Below are 15,745 nucleotides of genomic sequence, written 5' to 3'. Positions count from 1 at the left end.
TAACTAATATATACATCTTTGAATATACATAAAAAAAATATGTGCAAGTTGTATCATACTTTTTTACGCCGATTTTGTTTTTGTTCAGTTATATTTGTTCCTGTTTGTTTTGTTTTTGGCTCGCCTAAGTAGATCTGTTGTTTTTCTCAGGCTAGATCTCTGATCTAGACCGGTTTGGATTTTCCTCGCCTAGATTTGATCTTTCTCTTCATGATTGGATCTTATGCGGGATTTTGTGTGCGTCGGAGTGAAATAAATGATTAATTTCTTTTTATACTTTTAAGATGTAACTTTTGATGGCAGATTGGCAGGTCGAGTGACTTTTTTTTAACGCATATAAACCTCTCCAATTTTACCTTCTTCTTATCTATAAACTGAAGGGAAAAAAAACGTTGCAAGAGATATCATCTAAATTAGACAAATGATGATGATAAGACAGTTGTTTAATATTTCTATAACTCATTTTATGTAAAATCAGTTGACAATTCCGTACCACAAACCAACTCATTTCAGTGCACAAGCGTATATCTCATATTCTGCTTTAATTTTGATTTCTACTACAGCTTGAGAAGCTAAAAGTAAAATGTATTCACACCTTTATCCGTATCCATAAAGCTCTTTAAAAATGCAATGTGAAAAGAGAGAATATTGTAAAAAGGGCGACATACTTTGTTACCAAAATTTTCAGAATCTCACCTACGAGAAAGCTGGGGGACATAAATTATGAGGCAGTTTGGCTGGGCTTTTTGTAATTTCAAAAAAGGGTTCCAAGCTCAAAAAGTCATTCGTCAATAATAAGAAGTATTTGGTGAAGTTTTTGAAAATAGACTTTTAAAAAGTTTAAGTGGTTTAGGAGTCTGATTGATCAAAGCCTAAACATGTTTGCTAAAATACAATTTATTTTATTTTATTTTATTTTACAATTGGTGCACACACATGCCTACACTAAGATTCGAACCCCTTACCTCCCTTTGGGAAGTAGAGGACTGGTATCACTAGGCCACAAGCCTGTTGGCCTTACTGATCCACATCCACTTCCCGCAAGGTACACACTTTTTTTTAAGTATGATGATAAATTCCAATGTTGTTCATTATTTAACCTATTTTTATTTATTATGAATTCATTCCAAATTGTATCATCTTCTTCATTCTTCTCCTCTGTCAGGAAAAAAATAATAATAAAAATAAAAATAAAAATTTTAGAGCAAAATTTATGGCATAATCTGCCTCATCGTATTCTACGCAATCTGAATTCACGGATCTTTATTGGAAAGATTGTTGAAAAACAATTTAATAAAGATTCGTGAGAAATCTGGTTTTTCCCTTATTTCAACATATCATTCCTGGTTTCATTGCTGGCTAATTGGTAATATGTTGATGTGAAGGATCCTAAATTGGTTAAAGCATCACCTAGAACCAGTTGTTATTCCTAATCATAACATTGATCTCTTCCATAAGAGAAGCGCCACTGAGAGCACGTTCACCGGCACTTGTTGATGTAGTTGGAGAAGAGAATCGGTGTTATTTTAATTATAATTTTGCCCTTATTTAAAAAGGGAAGAACATAAGACATTGAAGAGTGCACCAAAAAAAATCCCATTTAACTTCAAAAATTAAGAAGCAGAATAGTTACAAGATATATGAAATATCATCCAAAATTCAATCCTAATTAGAATTCTAAAAACTTTTATTTCTCTCAATATATATATACATAATATATAATATTTTTTGAAGGCTACCTATAGAATAGAAGTGCAATATTTTTGCTGCAATCTCTCTCTATGGTTTTATTTTCCTTTCCTTTTCTTTTTCCATCTCTTTAAGCTCCTATCATGTAGTCCACTAAGAAAGAAAAAAAACTTTATAGATTGGGTAAATCTATCTGTATACCCTAATCTTGGCTTAGTCTCGTTTTGATTGGTAATTTTCACTCCATCACTTTAATTATTGTTTTTTTTTTCTTCCTTTTCTTTCTACGTGCCAATTATACTCTCGGCTAATATTTATAGATTATTAAGGATATAATTGTCAATTTAAACTACGTTAATAATTAAAAGGACTTTAAAAAAATACACCTACCAAACAATTTTTTTGTTTTAAATTCTTTTAATCAAAATGCATTCTACAAAGGTGATTCAGTGGAAAGGGATTTTAGAATCAGAATGCTCCCCCAAATAGGGCCTATAAATATTTGATTATGTTTAGCATTTTCACACATTTGGTGAATATATATATAATTATATACAGGGGCGGAGCCAGTATATGCCTAAGGGGCATATGTCCCCGCCCCATATTATATATATGGTTCATTTTAATTATTTATATATATATATATATATATAGACATTTGTATATTATGCTTCCCCTAAATTTTCAAAATTCTTTGGATGCGAAAATAAGAAAGCACAGACATATATACATGGTTCGGCACTAAGGCCTATATCGATAGACAAAGAGCCACTAAGGGTTACATTTTTGTTATTCAGATCTATATATTGCTCGAGTACAAAGAGCCTATATATAGTCATAGTAAACAATAGTCAAAGGAAGCACCACGACCATGATTGGTGGAGGATTTTACTCTACCGTTATATAGAAATATTTATAATTGGAAGAAAATTAACCGAATCACCATGATTAGAGGAGGATTTTGCTCTATAATTATATAGAAATATTTATATATTTCAACACTTCCACTCAAGTTGATCCAGATTTATCGCAGCTTTCCAAGAATTTCAATGTTTGAATCGATCATATTGTTAGAATTTTTTCCTCGGAGCAGCTTGCCAAACAAAGGCTAAGAGAAAGAAGAGCACAGGTATGACTGGCATAACATTCACGATTGGATTGGAGCATGAATATCATGAATGCCCAACTTGCTAAAGAAAATCCTTGAAAGATGATGAAAAAGTGTCCAAAACAAAGCCGGACCAACACCGAGAAAGGTTAAAACTAAGCCAGAAAATGGCCGGAACAACATACGACGGGAAAAACCATTTTAACGCTGGGAAAGGAATGTGAAGACATAGAGAATATGGTCTACGATAATAATTCCAATACTCCCCCTCAAATTTTAGATGGGATTACAAGTACAATTGGCTCTGATACCATGTTGCAACGCATAAAACATAAGTGAAAAGAGAAATTAAACAAGAAGAATAAAGATATTAAACAAGAAGAATAAAGATATTACGTTCAACCACTCGAGCTTACATCCACAACATACAAAGCCCAAAGGGTTACATCACTTTTTATTATGAACTCTTTTAATTCATATACAATACAATGGTGGAAGCTCATTTATATAAGAGAAAAAATTATAAGAATTGAAAGAATTAGAAAATAGGAAATAAAGAGGATTTTTTTTCATTGATTCCTCTAGTAATACCAAAATTTAAATAATAGGAAAGAATATCAATTACTGAAAGATTTTTCTTCACTAATTCCTCCATTAAATCTTCGTCTTCGTCTTCTTTTTTCATCATTCACAGTTGTTGTTACCTGTCATTTCAATGGCAAGTTGGGTATTCATACTCCAACTTGAGAGGGAGTATTGAAGATTTAATCGAGGAATTGGTGGAGAAAAATCTTTCAGTAATTGATATTGTTTCCTCTTATTGAAAATTTGGTGTTACTAAAGGAATTAGTGGAGAATAATTCTCCTTGTTTTCTATTTTCTAATTCTTTCCATTCTCATAATTTTTTCTCCTATATAAAGGAGTTTCCACCATTGTATTGTATATGAATTGAGAGAGTATTATAAAAATGATGTAATCCTTTGGGCTCTTTGTACCTGAACCACGTAATCTCTTTATTCTTTTTGTTTAATTTCTCTCTTCACTTATGTTTTATACTTTGTAACATGGTGTCAAAACCTAATTTCTCTTCCTAGGTACGAACCCTTATTTCGGGGTATTCCCTTAGCATCTGAAATGTTGCTAAGGGTTTTTCGGTGCTATTTGTTACTTATTTGGGCTGCCGGTTTGTTCGGCAGTAATGTTCTTCGCCTTTGCCGTGTCTCCGACAGTTTTTATCCACTTGTTTAAGTCGCCGCCGGTGTGTTCGATAGAATTGTCCTCGCCTTTGTCGTGTCTCCTGTAGTTTTTGTTGACTTGTTTGGGTTGCCAGTGTGTTCGATAGCATTGCCTTTATCTTTATCGTGCCTCAAGTAGTTTTTATCGACTTGTTTGGGCTGCCGGTGTATTTGGTAGCATTGTCATCGCCTTTACCGCGTCTCCGGTAGTTTTTTGTTGATTTGTTTGAGTTGTCGGTGTATTCGGTATTATTGTTCTTCGTCTTCTCTCTTCATCATTCATAGTTGTTGTTACCCGGTCTTCTCTCTTCATCATTCATAGTTGTTGTTACCCGTTATCTCAATGGCAAGTTAGGCATTCATACTCCAACTTGAGGGGGAGTAGTAGATTTAATAGAGGAATTAGTAGAGAAAAATCTTTCAGTAATTGATATTAATTCCTATTATTGAAAATTTGGTGTTACTACAAGAATCAGTGGAGAAAAATCCTCCTTATTTCCTATTTTCTAATTCTTTCCATTCTCATAATTTTTTCTCCTATATAAAGGAGCTTTCACCATTATATTGTATATGAATTAAGATAGTTCATAATAAAAAGTGATGTTAAATGTTATTAGAGGAATCAGTGGAGAAAATTATTCATATTTCCTATTTTTTAATTTTTCCAATCTCATAATTTCTTCTCCTATATAAAGGAACTTCTACCATTATATTGTATATGAATTAAGAGAGTTCATAATAAAAAGTGATGTTACATGTTACTAGAGGAATTAGTGGAGAAAATTTTCCTTATCCTATTTTCTAATTCTTTTTATTCTCATAATTTCTTCTCTTATATAAAGGAGCTTCCACCATTGTATTATATATGAATTAAGAGAGTTCATAATAATAAAAAAAAGTGATGTTACATTTTATTAGAGGAATCGGTGGAGAAAATTCTTCTCTTCTCTTATATAAAGGAGCTTCTACCATTATATTGTGTATGAATTAAGAGAGTTCATAATAAAAAGTGATGTTACATGTTATTAGAGGAATCAGTGGTGAAAATTCTCCTTGTTTCCTATATTATAATTCTTTCCATTTTCATAATTTATTCTCTTATATAAAGGAGTTTCCACCATTGTATTGTATATCAATTAAGAGAGTTCATAATAAAAAGTGATGTAACCCTTTGGGCTTTGTGTGTCGTGAATGTAAGCCTTAGTAACTGAACCATGTTATATATTCACGTGTTGTTCTATATTACTTCTCTCTTCAATTTTTTTTATAAATATTTTAACAAATTCTCTAACTTTTTTTCTTTGTTCCTCATTTACTCTTTAAATTTCTTTAAAAAAAAAGTCAAATTTTCATTATTCTTTCATGCTCAATGTCCTATCATTTTTCTTTTCCTCCTTTTTTTTTTTTTTTTTAATTTTTTTTTCACTGTACCCCTTAATTTAAATCCTAGTTCCGCCCCTACCCCTGCACACTCATATATATATAAATATATATATATATATTTATATATATATGTATGTATGTATGTCTGTATTATGAGTATATAATTAATATGTTATGCATATAATTGTAGTGGGCACACAGTGGCCCCCCTAAGGAATCTCAGAAGTCAAAGTATAGTAGGATCAGACATGATAGCACACATGCAAGGCAACTTTTGTGGCAAAGGAAAAGTAGATTTTTTATTTTCAACTTAACTTTTGCTGTTTTGCAAAACAAATTAATTAATGAATATAGAGGAGTTGTTGATCTCTATCTATGCAAACATCCAAATCAACTCTATATATATATTCTCTTGGTGTTGGAGGATCCCCACTGGGACAGTGACTGCCTTCCATTCTTTACTTGAGTACCACTTATGATCAATTTCACCTAAAAAGTAAATTTAACTAAAAACTCATCCTTTCCAATTATTTTTAAACAGTCCAAAAATTAAAGTGCTTCAATTCAAGATGAAGTGGTAAAATATTAATGGAATATTTGGTAATTAATTAATGGATATTCTTTTTTCAACGCAAGGACCAGTATAATCCTACCATATATTGTGCTGGTGAGCATATGTAGATAGTATCGCACACCAACCAAACACCAAAGACATGGTACATATATGCCATATAAACTAGAAGACACAGAATTTATAATTTGATTTTTCTGAATCAGCTATATATATATGCTAACACACATAATTTGGTTATTTTGTCCCATTTTTTTACGCTGGAAGAAAAAAAAAATGCCCGTAATTAATTGTTGGCTGACTCCACCTCAACCAAAAACTTGCTTCATATGAGATAGTGGTGGGTGTTTGCGCATCTAAATATCAATTAATTTAGGATTAAAAAGTAAGTAATCAATTTCTATAAAATAATCACAAATTAGTTTTACTTTGTACAGGACACCAACAGTAATCATTATTGGTATGTACTTCTTCCTCAACATTAGACAATGAATAAAATATTTATCTGCCATCATCTAAATTATATATCATGCAGTACCTCTTCTTCTTTTATTTTTTCCTCGTGCATCAGCCATAGCCTATAACGAATATAATATGTATACACCACCGTCTAAATTTATGTAAGTGCAAATTACACTCTCACCCCATTAAAGTTTGAACAAATTTAAACTGTTCAATGTTAAATACTATAACTTTTCATAAGCCCGTTTGTAGGTGACACTAAGCATGACAAGTCAATAACATTCTAATATTATAATAATAATATTATATTCCAAGTATTTATTAATTTAGAAATTCATGTGTCTCATATATAATTTGTTCACACCTCATTAGATTTATAAGTAATTTACATTATTATCTCTTCTTTTTTTTTTTTGAAAAGGGATTTACATTTTTATCTTTTCGTATAAGGGAACAAAATTTATCATTTTATGAAATTAGGTGAGTAATAAATCTGTTGGAAATAAAACATTAAAAATGTTATTGAATATACACACCAAATTTTAAGAAGTTCAAAGTAATAAACATTCAAGGAGTATATTCTTGTATACTTTACGTGATTAGTGTAATTTTTTTTTTTTTTTTTTTTTTTTTCATAATTTGATTAGTGTAATTTACTTTTTTACATAATGCCGTACCAATTGTTCTTTCCATTTGAATATAAGGCACACAGCGTATGCTTTCGCTTTTCAAACAGAAATGTGAAATTGAGAGAAGTTCTATGCATAAAAGTTGACAATACTGGAGTTATATATATAAATTATAGCCCACCCCGACACTGTTGTAAGAAAAGGAAGATAAAATAATTAATAACATGTTTATACAATATATATATATATATATATATATATATAGAGTCCCAATTAATTTCCATGTTTAATTAACATGTACTTCATGTACTGTTAGATGCATCAAAAGCGCCAGCCTACATTTATTAGTAGTAACTAGGGACTTGTTGGGTACCTACCATGTAAGTACGGATTAATAAATTTTTACTACAATTTGTTTTAGAATAAAAAATAATTATTAATTATCAATTTAATATAACCCTTACTAATACTCTTTTAGGAGTAATGTTATTGTCATTAATAGAGTGTGAATCAACTTTGAATTAAATGTTGAGATATTCAAAAGATACACTCAAATGAATGTTATATAACTTTTAAGTGAGTGCATTTAACTGATAAAGAGTTCTGAATTTTTTATTTCGTTCAAAGTTTAAACATTTCAGACTTAAATTCATTATCGCTTTGAATTGAAAATAAATATTTTTAAAATAATACTGTTTAAACATATTTTTCGTGCCCAAGAATTTTTTTGAAGAATTTTTCATGATTTAATGAAGTGAATGGGATTCAGTGTTAATATGCTTGGATTATATAAGAGGACTTGAAAATTTTATTAGAATATAACTACGCAGTATTATTTTAGCGAAGTAAGTAATTTATATGTGTGTAACTACACACAAATATATATATATATATATATATATATATATATATTATTGTGGTGTTAATCGGTGGTGGGGCTTGCACGTGATCTGGGGGGTGGACTGGGATGGGGATGAAACAGGCTGACAAGTGATTAATTGGTAGTCCAGAGTCTATATATGCGCTTACGGGAAAAAGTGTGTGGAAACTCTAAAATGCGAGACAGAGCCGCACGTGACGACCTGCCTTGTCTGTACTGTGTATAGTCTTTAAAGCGTGTCCCCACGTGCGCTCGTGCGCGCCCTTTCTTCATCTGTCAGGTCCAAAAATATCCACCAAAACACACTGATATTTTGCAACACCATTTAAAGTGTGAAAAAACAAGAAAAAGAAAAGTAAGCCTTTCTTTCCCAGCGTGAGAGAGGAGTCAACAATATACTGCTGTCGCATAAGTTCATAACATACTCTATATACTACTAGTGCTACTCTAATTAAAAAATGTGCAAGTTTATTATTGCCAAAAAATAAAAAAAATACCACCACTTTACCACCGCTTGCCTATTTTATAATTATTATTTCATCACCTATATTATGAAAAACATAAACTTTCATTAAATACTTTGCTTGAAGGATTCCTTAATTTTTTATGTTTTAAATATTTAATTGAAAGATTTTAATTTTTTTACACTACTTAAATATTGTCAAACAAAAAAGGAGGCTGAACCTGATTTGACCGAAATTAGGACCCATTGCTCACTTTCGTTGTCCATAGTCGCAGTGCTTGGGTTAAGCCCATTAATGCTTGGGTTAAGCCCATAACAGAAGGTTTTTTCATCAATACCAAAAAGGCTAGGCCCAAGTTTCACCCGTGTTTAAATTGGAACTTTTTTTGGAAAAAAGTCCAAAACCGATTGAAAGACGTGATGGGCCCGCATTCTATGTCTATGGGAGTTTGTTAATTCTCGACAAAGGACTGCTAATTGCGGTCGCGGATTAATTGATTAAAAATAATTATAATTAATGCAATGCTCTTATTTTTATGGAGTGTTAAAATTTAATTTTGTAAGATGAAATTATTCCTTTTCTTGAATTTTATATATATACTATATATATATCTTTCTTCTTTCTTACTTTTTTTTTTTTTTTTTAATTGTCTTTCCTAAACTAATTCATTCTTTACTTCTTTTCTTTTTAAAACCAATCATTTATCCCTGTTATCATCTGTAAATATCTTTCACTCATCAAACTATCTTATCTCTAAAGTGTGATTATCTCATCACCACTATACTTCTCTTTTCCTCTGTCTTTTACTAAACCATTCACTTCTATGTTTTACAAATAAACTAAAATTCTATTATATAATTTTACTTCAAAGAAAATTTAATTCTATAATTTACTTCAATTAAAATTTACAGTTAGTAAAAAAAAAAAAAAATAGATAAAGGAAAGAATGAATCCATTTAAAGACAATTAAAAATAAAAAATAAAAAAGAAGAAGAAGAATAAAAGGAAATAATGTATTGACAGAAGATTAGCTATATATATATAGATATGGAAGGAGGAGAAAGAATAATAGTCAATAAACAAAAGACGTAATTTCGTCTTACAAAATTAAATTTTAATGTACCATAAAAATAAGAGCAATGTAATAATTATAGTTATATTTTTTAGCCAATCACAATTGCGATTGTCCAATTCCATCCACGACTGTAATTAGCAGTCCTAGTTCTCTCCGGACAAATACTCCAATAACAACATGCTTCTTGAGATAAAAACGAGATTACAAATATTTTTTAATTGCATCGGTAACTATAAAACCCTAAACCGAGTCGACGATTAGTGTTTCGACAAAAACTGGAATGAATAGCTTGTCCAGGTCATTAGCAGTCCTAGTTCTCTCTGGACAAACGCTATTTCTGGGTACTTTATTCAAAACAAAGCATTCTTAAATCACTCGGCAAAGTTCGTACCGATTGACCATTCAACGTCCAATCTATCACTTAATTTTTTACCAGAAAAAGTAAACATCTTGGCATCATCAAACCAAGGTATTTTGGTTTGTGCAAGCGAGTTTGACAAACCTAGCAATTATTATGTTTGCAAGCCAAAAACGAAACAATTTGAGCTTCTGCCGAACCCAAAGATCCAATTCCAACCAGAGATGCTTGCCATGGTGGTTCTACAATCAAACCCTTTGCGCTACAAAATTGTTCGGTTATCATTCCCCAACCAATTGTAAGTTTACATGCACTATATATATTTCTCTTTAATTTTCAATTCTTATATTAAAAAGCTAATTCCATACTAATGGTGTCTTCGCTGCTATATATATATATATATATATATATATATATATATATATATATATATATATTTTATGTATAATACGTGTTTTAAATGTTTTGTTCATGTAGGTATTGGTTCATACCTTTTTGTATTGATCTCTTTTCTGTTGGGATAAGCCCATTTTTTTTATTTTTTTATTTAATTTAATTTTAATTTTTTTTACAGACATTCCATTATTTATCCCAAAATAAATAAATAAATAATAGAAAAATAAAATCTGTCATCACTGACTCTCCCTACTGGCCTCTCTCTCTTTTTGTGGGACCTAATTGACTATCTCTGGTTTTTACAAGGAAAAAAATAGGCGCTGCAAAGTTTCTTTCCTATGCAAGAAGACGGCAACTTGTTAAGTTATATATATTATTGTTATTGGAGCAGCGTATTCCTTCCGCCCAAAATGCTTATCAACCAAATTGATGGCATTATGAAAATGTTGTTGTGGTTTGGTGTAATGTATATAAACCTAAGAACTATAGTGGAATTGGTCTTCCGAAACTATTCACTCTCAATGGAATCTCTATGCTAAGGCATGTATGAAATTTATTTCAAGATAAAAGACAATCTCACCAAGAATAGAAGCTTCGAAACTTGACACCTTCCTGGTCAAACTCTTGGAATTGGAGAATGGTTCTCCATCTTCGAGTTCTAACCGTTTAGCTAGACCTTTCATTAGGCATATATATATATATATATATGTTGCAGGCAATGGCAAACATATATAAAGGAAAAGCTCTCATAAGGCAAAATTAGTGGAGAATACTTCGAAGTTTCAGAGATATTGCTGAGGGTTTTGGTTCATGACTTACCACAATGATAGTGCATGTCATATGGATATTTTATGTCGTCCGGATTCACATAAAAAGCACTTCTCCCTCATTCTCCATCAGTTTCTTGGCATAATGCTATTTGGTTTCCCAATCACATTCCACGCACATTGATGGCCTTTAACAACATATTAAATATTCGTGACTCTCGTCAATTCATCATCATCAAGCAGATTGTCCCTTTGCCGGCCTGCTAGCCACATTTTCTTTAATGGCTTTTTCTCTGCTCAGATTTGGATGTATTTCCAAAATCTTTGTGGCATTCTTTTTTAGGCAACATGAGCTTCCTCACTATTGCAGACTGGATTACCTCTATGTGGAGTTGGAATTCAAAGTCCAACAAGGCCTAACTGTACAAACTGCATGTGCCTAACTAACTGCATCTATTTTTATGGTGGGAGAGAAACAGGCGTCACTTCTCCAACAAACAAGCTTAAAATCATTTACAATTGTATTCGTAGTAGGTTGACGGCTTGTAAACTTCAAGATTGTAAAGAGTCTAGAACTATTGATGCGTCTTGGAGTCTTCCAAGCATAGCTAGTTTTTGGAGTCTACTCAACTGTTATGGTTGAATTTCTGTTGGTGTAGCGGACATTTCAGTGGTTATGGATTGGGCCTTTTGTGTAGTTTTGTTCTTGCCTTTGGGCTTGTGGGCTGTTAACTCTTGGTCTGAAACTAATTCTTGTATAGCTCTTTGGTTTTAATAAAATGATTCACCCAAAAAAAAATATATATATACATGTGTGGGTATTTGATAAATACTGTAGCGCATATCCAACCTTTCAAATTTTTGGGAGTATTTTAGTATACTTCGCACTCGTCATGTTACCTAAAGATATTTATTCATTCTGAACTTTCTATATTTGGTATGGTTTTTTTCATATAGTGAAATCTATGCAAGGTGTGGATGTAACACTAAATTTTAGGTGAATGACGTAAAATAAATATGTTCTTGCTGTTTGATTTGTGTTTTGTTAATTTTCACAACACTTATAAGATCATAAGCAGTGTTCATATATAGTTTTTTTTATTATTATTATTAAGCCATATGTTTTCTCTAAGTTTGGTTTTCACTATATGCATGTCATTGATGTTTATAGAGGCCAACGAATACATATGATGGGTTTTTAAGCACGACTATATATATATGTTTTTGGTGTAAAATTGGTTTCAAACTACTTTAGTGAAGTCCCCAATGGTTAAGCACGAGTAATATTAATGCCATATATTGCGATATATTGATTATATAGTGTGGTTTCGAAATTCTGATCTAACTGTGCAGTTTATATGTCTTCTTAGCTCAAAGGAGCACTACAATTATCAGTGTGAGATCTTCGACTCACAACTTGGAGCTGGAAGGATTCAGAAGAGATATTGTTGCCTAGTGGCGTTGTCTTAACAATGGACCACCCTGTTGTCATAGGTGGTGCAATTCACTGGCTGATGAGCAACAATTCTGTATTGACATTCTTTATGAAAGAAGAGATTTACACTTCATTTTCGCTACCAAAGCCGGTATGTAATGGTGGTGATGTTTTATTCGAATACAAGCAGCTGGTATGTGATGCTGATGATGATCATTCATTCGAATACAAGCAACTTGTGGAGTACAAAGGACGGCTCGGGTTTGTCTGCAAGCTGTCACCAAATGGTGATTTAGGACTGTGGGTTTTGAAGGATCGCAGGAATAAAGTGTGGGACGAGGGACGTGTATTGAGCATCGATGAAGCTCTTAAAAGGGAGGACTCACTTGTTTTTATTGCAGCCTTGTATAATGCTGATATTGCAGTCATGAGGATCTTTAACACGGTCATCTTCTATAACTTTCGAAGTCGCATTTTCAACGTGGTGAAGCTTGATTATTTCATCCAATCCAATGAGATTTTGCCCTTTTGGTCAGATTCGGAGTCAGTTAATTTGAAGGGAGGATAAGTTTGCATACATTATATGTTGGTGGTAAATATTTTCTGTTTTTTATTTCTTTTTTTTAATGTAATTTTCCTTTTATTGGGCATGTTGATTCGTTGGTAATTTGTCTTATAGAGCTGATATATAATGAGACATAGGGACTTCAGTTTACTTTTTGTGTAATTTGATAAAAACCTTATTAAATCAATATAACTTTTTTCCTATTAAATTAATAGAATTGATCTGAGTTAATAAATATCTTTAATTTTAATAGAATTGATTCATTTCTTTCTTCTTTATTATAAAATTTATTTCTTATATAATTACTAACTTATTTTATAATGTAACGTATGGTTTTAGTTATTTTTAATTTTTAGTATAATTGATTATATAGTGTAGTATTGTTGATGATAGTTTGGGGAGATATGGAGCTCCAAGCGAGCACAATGGATTCTACAAGGATGAGATTGAGAGAGATGAGATTGAGAGAGAGAAGGCAGATTGACTTAATACCTTATGATAACTCGAGTCTCAGTAGACCATCATTCATGATTGTGGCGGGTGCATGTTCAATCCTCCTAATGATATAATATTTAATCATATTTATATTACTTTCATTTGGGTAAGGACCATTGGCCATGAGAGGTAGCTCCCTCTTTATCCAATGGTTATTCTACCTAACTCCTAATAGATTGCAGCCCGAGGAACGTCGTTGCCCTTTTTGAGGTGGTGATGATGACTAACATTAAATGCGACCTCGACATGAGGCGATTCCTTGGAACTCAGCCACTTAACCACTGATTCTCAGACTCCGCGATAGAGGAAAAAGAGAAATTACTTGGGACTTGTCGATTTTCTTTGGTCCCGAGCTTCCGCATTTCCTACACACCTCAAGCTCCTCTACAGGGGGAGCTCGAGAAAGAATATTTGGTGAGACCCATTCGACTGGAGAGGGGTATACCTCCATAGGAGAGTGAAGGTGGCGACCCCTTCCTCATACAGCTAGTGTTTACAATTTTAGGCCTAGAGCTTGAGACCACTAGTCCTTTCAAAGAAATGTCAAGCAGGTCCTGACATGGTCCAATTAGCACCGACAAGGTGTATTTTCAGTAATAAATAATGCCACATGGAGCATGCCGTGGCACAATCATCTACAAATATTATATTTTATTTATGAATTTAACCCTATTATTATTTGTGTTAAAGGGTATTTTGGTCATTTTTTGTTGCAAGGATTGCTTCAAGGTATTAAGGTTATTACAAAGAGAGTGGTGATAGAAAACCCGAAACAAACACCCGATTGAGTTACCGAATGTGACTTGGCTTATCCACGTTGGAGTAGTAAAATAAATATTACTTTACGCGATAGAACTGAAAAAAAAGAAAAAAAAAAAAAGAAAAAAAAAAAAAAGAAGTTTATTGGAAAGAATATACGGAGAGAAACAGGGAATCAAAGTGCCTACGATCTAACTCTCAAATTGATTATTTTCAGGCCTCATCTTACACATATATATAGTATGTATAAGTATAAAGCTCTTGACCCAATTTCTGTATTTTTTGTGAACACAATGTCTTACAAGAGATTGACTATTTCAGGTTTTATACTTTTATCTGTTATATACATATGTGCGTTTTGTGTGTGAAATTTATCTGACTCAAGAAGAACAAGAGACCCTTTACACTTCAAGATCCAAAAACCCATTCGAAGGACGAGTCCAAGAAGATCAAGAAATCCTTTCGATCCTGGTGATGGGGTTGCCGTGCTCACGCAGACCAATGTCCAGTCCGATGTATATTACTAAAAGTCGGAGTGGGTCAGCCAAGCCCTACCAGACCACCAACCGGCCGTCATCGGAGTCGCTTAGTGGAGTCCAATCGCCGACGTGGATGTGGCAGGTGGAGTTACTGTACATGAGTCGTCTATGGATTTGACCTAGTTTTTCCTGAATTTTATTCTCTCGCGTAGAGAGGACGACGTTGAAAGATGCTGACGTGGCTAAGCCACGTCAAGTTTTCGGTGCTCATTCGGTGCCAAGTTTTCGGTTCCTATATCATTATTCTTACAAAGATTTACCGGTAATTTTATTGGGAAACTAATGGAATGGAGGCTCGATGATGACTTTAATTGTACATAGGCTAATATGAAAGTATAGGAAGGTTTTATGAATTCAAGGAACTTTTTACTTGAGAATGGAGTAGGTATTCAATTTGGTGTGACGGGCACATTGTATACATTATATATCTTCTCTGAAGACGGAGATTTTGTAGTTTGAAATTGGTTGGGTTTAATTCCTCATGGCTTGGGATTTGTTGATCAACCAGGATGTATTTAGATAAAAAGGAACCACCCTTGAAGAGAGAATGGTTTTGTGGAAAAAATAAGGGAGATTAGTGAGTTTATATGTGACCGCTAAATTTAATGGGCACGGTAAAAAATTTACCCATAGTTAAGCAAAAGATCAAAACTCATCGCCATAGGTCATTATTTATCAAACTTAGCTTGGTGGGTTTAGAGCCCGGACTAAAATGGTTTGTGTTCTTTTATTTAAAGCCTTTTTTTTTTTTGGGAAGGTATTTAGGTTGTTATTGCCAAAAAGGATATTAAATATAGATAAATAAACACAGTATTAATATATCCATGGTATGATTTATAAGGTAGAACATGAACTCACCATTTTGGTTAACTGCGATCCTATGTATAAAATTTTCCAAATCCAAATAATGTATAAAATTCATTATTTGTGAGCC

The sequence above is a fragment of the Cornus florida genome, unplaced genomic scaffold (assembly GCF_030987335.1).
Source record: "Cornus florida cultivar Cherokee Brave unplaced genomic scaffold, ASM3098733v1 CherokeeBrave_3.0.0_Hap2_Chr10, whole genome shotgun sequence".
NCBI lineage: Eukaryota > Viridiplantae > Streptophyta > Magnoliopsida > Cornales > Cornaceae > Cornus > Cornus florida.
The sequence above is the reverse complement of the archived record's forward strand: the minus strand, read 5'-3'. Positions refer to the sequence as shown.